The 7,350-nt window shown below is 43.2% G+C and overlaps 1 long non-coding RNA gene across 1 annotated transcript; it reads left to right on the top strand.

Annotated features, from left to right (window-relative positions):
• Positions 1 to 4,255: 4,255 nt before the first annotated feature.
• Positions 4,256 to 5,536, top strand: LOC132433625 (uncharacterized). Its single transcript, XR_009521188.1, has 3 exons — positions 4,256 to 4,461; positions 4,965 to 5,006; positions 5,495 to 5,536. It is a non-coding gene; the product is annotated as an uncharacterized lncRNA (long non-coding RNA).
• The last annotated feature ends 1,814 nt before the right edge of the window (positions 5,537 to 7,350 follow it).

Genomic DNA, 7,350 nt, shown 5'->3' with positions numbered 1-7,350 from the left:
TTAAGGTGTGGTGAAGTCATAAGTGTGGGGCCCTTATCTGATAGGATTAGTGTCCTTATTGAAAGAGACACCAGCAGACTTCCCTGGTGGCTCAGTGGTTAAGAATCCGCTTGCCAATGCAGGGAACACGGGTTCGAGCCCTGGTCCGGGAAGATGCCACATGCCAAGGAGCAGCTAAGCCCATGCACCACAACTACTGAGCCTGCACTTTAGAGCCTGAGAGCCACAACTACTGAGCCCGTGTGCCACAACTACTTAAGCCTATGCACCTAGAGCCCATGCTCTGCAACAAGAGAGACCACCACAATGAGAAGCCCGCGCACCGCAACAAAGAGTAACCCCGCTCGCCACAACTAGAGAAAGCCTGCGTGCAGCAATGAAGACCCAACGCAGCCAAAAATAAAACTAAATAAATTAAAAAACAAAAACAACACACCAGAGAGCTGTCTCTCCATGCACACACATCAAGGAAAGGCCATGTGAGGACACATGAGAAGGCGGCCGTCCACAAGCCAGAAGGAGAGCTCTCACCACCAGAAACCGAATCAACCAAAACCTTGATCTTGGACTACCAGCACTCAGAACTGTGAGAAAATAAATTTCTGTTGTTTAAGCCACCTGGCCTACAGCTTTTGTTATGGCTGCCCTAGTAGACTAATACATGTGGTCAGGGAAGGAAGGTGAAGGCAGGAAGGGCAGAAAAGTGGAGAAGAGCTCTTGAGGGTATCAAAGAGCAAGGCAGCGGCTATAGTGCAAGGAAAGGAAGTTGGGGAAGGGAGTGTCTGTTAGAATTTGTAATTGTTGAGGAATAGCAGCTCTAGGGGATAACAAGCTCAGGATTGTAGCTAAATGGCAGTAGAGGAAATGAGGTCATGAAGGCTAGTGAGGTTAGGAAGAACCGTAAGGCTAAGGCTTGGAGGTCATCCATGTGGCCATAGAAGTCACCTAGGATGTCGGCAGGACCTGAGATGAGAAGGATGTATGAGTTGGGAAAAGCAATGCTTGCTGCTATAACAAAAATCCCCACATTTCTGTGGTTTCCCAGTATAAAATTTGGGTTTGGCGGCCCCCCTGACACCTGCCCTCCAATCAGAGACTCAGAGATGGGGACTCCTGTGCAGGGCTCTGCTATATGGGATCATTCATTTCCAACGAATATAACCCTGATACAAAACATGGAAAAGATAGCACACAAAAAAAGGAAACCTCCATCTGACTTATGAGCATCGATGCACACATTCAAATAAAATGCCAGCAGTGATAAAAGAAAAGTACAGCATGACCCAACAGAGTTTATTTTAGTGGTGAAAGAGAGAGGGTCTATCTACGTGGGCCTGGCTGAACTGCATGGAATGAAAACATTTGCTTTGCTCAACCTTCTGCAACTTATCCAAACATTTGTATACCCTAAAGTCAGAAATAGTGGTCCTCCATTTCAGCAATCCACAATGCCATAAATCTGTGAAGATACCTTGTAAATTGAAATGCACTAAGTAAGAGCAAGGAATTTCTGAGCACACAGGGCCCCATGCTGGGTGTGATTTAGTATAAGAATTTTAAGCCATGATTTCTCTTCTGGATCTTACCACCTGGTTGGAAAAGATAAGCTAAGAGAGATGCAAACAACATCGGGTGTAAAGGCCCAATAGCCAGACAGACCATGTTTAGCGTTGAGAGGGAGAGAAGAGAAACTCCAGGCCTTGTCTGTTGCAGAGAAACCAAATCATTGCATTTTCTGCCTGGGGCCAGGAAGACTGCCTTTCCCAGCCCCGACTGCTTTTGGAAGGAGTCAAATAACAGCTCTGGTGCCTAGAATATGGGCAGGAGTGATATTTGCCTCCATTAGTCTTGGCACTTAAATATTCTGCTGGGTCTCACTCTCTGTCTCTCCTCTACTTGTGCAAAGAATAAGCAAATGTCAATAGTATACGGAAACACACCCCCCAAAAAAGCCGAATTGTTTTCCAGTCTCCTATTTTCTTAACCTTTTCATTCTTTTTTTTTTTTTTTTTTTTTTGCGGTACGCGGGCCTCTCACTGTTGTGGCCTCTCCCGTTGCGGAGCACAGGCTCCGGACGCGCAGGCTCAGCGGCCATGGCTCACGGGCCCAGCCGCTCCGCGGCATGTGGGATCTTCCCGGACGGGGCACGAACCTGTGTCCCCTGCATCGGCAGGCGGACCCTCAACCACTGCGCCACCAGGGAAGCCCTGAAATGCATTATTTGTTTTAAAAAATCAATATGATCAATATACTCCATGAGTGATTACAGGTATTTTCAAGATACATGTGACTTTCATTTTAGAGCCAATTCTCCATTTATTTATTTGCTTATCGCTATTATTGTCCCCTATGTGTTTTAGGTGTAACATTTCTAGTTACCATTAGTCTAAATATTGTTTACTGTAGTTTTGATTTCTTTGCATTTAGGAGTTGATAGGAAATGTCACCTCACCTGATACCTCGTTGCTGAAAAATCCCAGCTTCTAGGAAGTCAGACACTCCTCTGGCTTTTAAAAATATATAATTTGTATACACACACGACTTTACAAATTGTCCCACTTACTCTTTACTGGTCTGCTCTAGGCATGCTAGAATTAGTCACTGAGTTCTGCGTCTTTAACCACTCAGACTGCAAATATAAAGTCCATCCGGAAAGCACCATAACCAGAATGCTACAGAACTCTCCTGGCCCACCTATGCTTATACCACCCAACACTCATTCCCCTCTTAACCAAAAAAAAGAAAAAAGGTTAGAAACAAGAATGGGCTTGCTTTTGATGAGGTTTAACTGGTAAGTGCTAAAGGGCCAGAAAGCTGAGGCCACTGGGAGATCTGCTTAGTGCCTGGTACTTGGTGGGTACTTAGTATATTTTTAGTGAATTACCAAACAATTGAATTCTGACTTCAGATCACTCGCTCCTCCTACCTCATGCCCCACAGCGTTTTTGTGAGGCTCGAATGCGAAACACTTGAAAGAGCTTGGCAAACTGCCATGCTAGTCATCGCTACTATGGTTTTAATACCCCCGATTGTGTGACCCTAAGGCGTAATGCACGACAGCACCACCAGAGGGCGGCAGCCCCACACTACTACTCTGAAAAACCTCAGTGAGTAAGTTTTAGATGAAAAAGGAAAGGCTCTTGTAAGCTTATGAAAAGGACTTTGTTCTCGTTACCCGTTGCGGAGCACAGGCTCCAGACTCGCAGGCTCAGCAGCCATGGCTCACGGGCCCAGCCGCTCCGCGGCATGTGGGATCATCCCCAACCGGGGTACAAACCCATGTCCTCTGCATCAGCAGGCGTACTCTCAACCACTGCGCCACCAGGGAAGCCCTTTACCTCATCTTTATTTCTGCAAAGTGGCTGAGAAAGTGAGTCGGACTTGAGTAGCACCCATCCCCCCCATCCAACAGATGGGGCTGCAGAAAATGTTTATTTCTTCCTCCCCTTAGGCTAATCAGCTTTTGAGAAGTAGATCAGTGGATCAATGGTCTACGGTGGTAGAATGGTTGATTTGTGCCTTTGTTTCCCTGAACATTTTGGATAAATTATTTCCTGGAATATGTATGATCTCATGAAAATAATTAACAATGGTTCAGCAATTACTCTGTATCAAGCCCTGTTCTTATTGCTTTATGTGAGGTAGGTATGATAATTATCTCCATTTTATACATGAGGACATTAGCACAGAGAGGTTAGGTAATTTATGTAACGTTGCCCAGCTAGTAAGGGGCAGGGCAAGTTAGGAAGCCCTGTAGTTTGGCTTCGGAATGTGTCATTATTCACAGCAACTGTTGTCGCCAGGATGTTAGCATGTTTTGCACCGGCTCCCTAAGCCCCAACTTCCAAAGGGCGATAGGAAAAGACCAGATGATACCTGCGCATCCAGCAGGTTGTGACCCAGGAGAACTCTGACCGGAATCTTCTGTAATGGGCAGTAAACATGCCTATTCTTTGCTCCAAAAAGAGACATTATATTCATTACACTGGGCAGCACATAGGCCTGTCCTTTGCTCCAGTGAGAAACACAGTCTCTATCTCTCAAGGTTGTTCTCTACACAAACATCCTTGAAAAGATAGTGTGTAACAAAAGGCAGACACTGCCTCTGTTTGCAAGATGTGCAGACTGGTTGAGAGAACATGTAGCAGGCTTGAGATCCATGGAGAATTGTCTCCCACAACAGTAATCTATCAAAACCAGCCCTATTCAAGTCACTGAACGTTATGCTTTTTTTTTTTTTTCGCGGTATGCGGGCCTCTCACTGTTGTGGCCTCTCCCGTTGCAGAGCACAGACTCCGGACGCACAGGCTCAGCGGCCATGGCTCACGGGCCCAGCCACTCCGCGGCATGTGGGATCTTCCCAGACCGGGGCACGAACCCGTGTCCCCTGCATCGGCAGGCGGACTCTCAACCCCTGTGCCACCAAGGAAGCCCCGTTATGCTATTTTTAAAGTGCCAGAGGTAGCTGAATTCCTTGATAATCAAACATCAATTTCATATTGTTTCAGTAAACCCTTGCAGCAAGAAAGCTGATTTTTGACCCACTCCAGCAAAAACAACTCAGTACTAATGAGAGCATCCTGATAATTTAAAAAATTATTTTTCTAAGTATTTCACTCTTCCAAAGAAAGAAAAAAAATATTCTCTTTAACACACAGTGCACATGAGATATTGTCTTGTTTGGGAAGTGACATGGAGGAGGAAGGGCCAGTGATAACCTGATTTCTCAGTACCCACATCAGCAACACATATTTTCACGTACAATACATCAGTAGGGTGGGGCTGCCACAGTGATATGTGCAAATAACTCCCATGTTACGGTAATCATTTATGTTAATACAGTTCCTCTTTATGATAAAAGATATGCTCATAAGTATTGAAAGCTTATACATCTTATGTAAATAGTTTTAATCGATGATTAGAATTTTTGCCATTTATGCAACAATTTCTTTTCTCTTTCCTAGTTTTTAATACCAGCTACCATTTGTCATGCATCTAATATTCAGGTAATTTGCATATTTAATCTCATATGAATTTTAATGACTGTATATGAAGGAATGGAGACACACCCACCTACAAGATTCAGATCTACCTGCCTGGAAAGCTGGTATATTTCTATTGCATTACTCTGCCTTATGGTTGCCTGGCCCACCTCTTGGCCTGGGGTATGGATTTCCAAGAAGCTCTTGGAGCATTTCCCTCCAGGTTTCTAAGTCAGTTGCCTCACTCTCCTTCACTTGGGCCTGCTGGCCTCCTCAGCAGTGTTCCCTTCTCCAGGGCTCAAGCACATCATGGAATCTTAGAGATGGAAGGGATCCCGAGAGTCTCCATATTATAGCATCCCCAGTGGGTGCCCATCTGCTTTCTGCCTCAGTGCTTCCTTGATTGGAAGTGCTTGTAGTAATTCGAAGTTTTAAAAATGTTGCTCTCTGCTGTCACTTTGTAATTTGTACCCATTGTTCCATGCCTGCTGTTAATCTACTTCCTCTTCTAGAAGCACTTCTCATAAAATCCAAGAAAAGTTTTTCCAAAGAAGCATGCTGAACAAAGGGCAATAACCTAGGAGGTTTGTATAGTTATATCTTTAAGTATCTTATTAAATACTAAAATACAGCTACTTGCTTCTCAAGCACTGATTAGGGTTAAATCATGCCAATAAATTACTCTAAATCATTTGCCACTGGAAGGATTGGCGGCTGACTTAGTGAAATACTTATCGGTACCAATCCATTTTCTATTATGCATCTAACACAACTGTTAACACAATAATAATAATAAATGTTGGGTAAGCATTTTTAAATGCTTCAGAGACACTGTCATTCTTATTTACATTTTCACATTAAACTATAAAGCAGGCTTGGTGGGTGATCCAATATGTAATTATCCCCCCAGAAGCCACCACCTATAGGGGTTAACATTTTCTTTTCTGTGACCTTTAGCCTCTGACCCATCTACTTTTTCCAACTGAGTGCTTTTTAAAGCAATTCCACCTCAAATACATTTCATTTCCTCAGATCCAGGACAAAGTACCAAGAAATTCAAAAGTCTCATTTAGAAAAGTTTTTTCCCTTATACTTTAGAATTACATATCTCTCTCTCTCTTTCTTTCTTTCTTTCTTTTTTTTTTTTTTTTTGTATTTTAGGCAAGTGCAGTGGATTGAATAGTGTCTGCTAAAAATTCATCCGGAACCTCAGAATGTGACCTTTTGGGAAATTTGTAGATGTAATTAGTTAAAGATCTCAAGATGTAATCATCCTGGATTTAGGCTGGGCCTTGAATCCTATGACTGGAGTCCTTTTAAGTAGAGGAAAGGACACAGGAGACCCATAGAGAAGAAGGAGTTGTGAAGATAGAGGCAGAGACTGGAGATATGTACAAGCAAAGGAACACCAGGGACTGTCTGCAGTCACCGGAAGCTAGCAGAGAAGCGTGGAGTGATCTTTCCCTCATAGGCTCCGAGGAACCACCCCTACTGACACCTTGATTTCGGACTCCAGCCTCCAGAATGATAAGAGAATAAATTTCTGTTATTTTCAACCCCTGAGTTTGTACTAATTTGTTATGACCATGCCAGGAACCTAATACAGTGATGTAACAACAATCTAAAACAGATAAAGCATAAATGTTTATCAATATGTGATGTCTGAATCGAACAAGATGCTTTGAGAAAAGGAAAAAGGATCAGGTGGAGGATATTACTAAGTCTGAAAATAGGCTGCTGCCTTAATTAAAAACCATCATTCTTCATAAGTAGCCTGTGAAGACAAAAGGACTGCCTGGCTTGTTCTCTCTGTTATTCTCCATAGCCCTGATCGCATTGTATTGAGGTGATTTGTCTTCCACAAGGGCCCTTTCTTATTCTCAGATGAGGCTCTGTGTCCTAGCAGAGGGACTGACACATAAGTCACAGTAAGTGCTCAATAGATAGGAGGACATGTATCCAGCTTTACCTATGAATAGCGGTCCTTTTGTGCACCTGTTTTCCCGGCATAATTATTAATAGTGTCCTCTTTCCAGATATAGAGAACAGATTTGTGGTTGCCAAGGAGAAGGGGCATGCGGGAGGGATGGACTGGGAGTTGGGGGCTGGCAGATGCAAACTGTTATATATAGGATGGATACACAACAAGGTCCTACTGTATAGCACAGGGAACCATATTCAGTATCCTGTGATAAACCATAATGGAAAAGAATATGAAAATGCATGTGTATATATATGTATAACTGATCACTTTGCTGTACAGCAGAAATTAACACAACATTGTAAATCAACTGTACGTCAATAAAATAAATTAAAAAAAATAAAATGTGTCCTCTTTCATATTAAGAAGTATTCTGTTTGGATGAAA

Source organism: Delphinus delphis, chromosome 11, assembly GCF_949987515.2.
Source record: "Delphinus delphis chromosome 11, mDelDel1.2, whole genome shotgun sequence".
NCBI lineage: Eukaryota > Metazoa > Chordata > Mammalia > Artiodactyla > Delphinidae > Delphinus > Delphinus delphis.
Note: the sequence above shows the minus strand (reverse complement) of the source record. Positions and strands in the feature narration are given on the sequence as shown.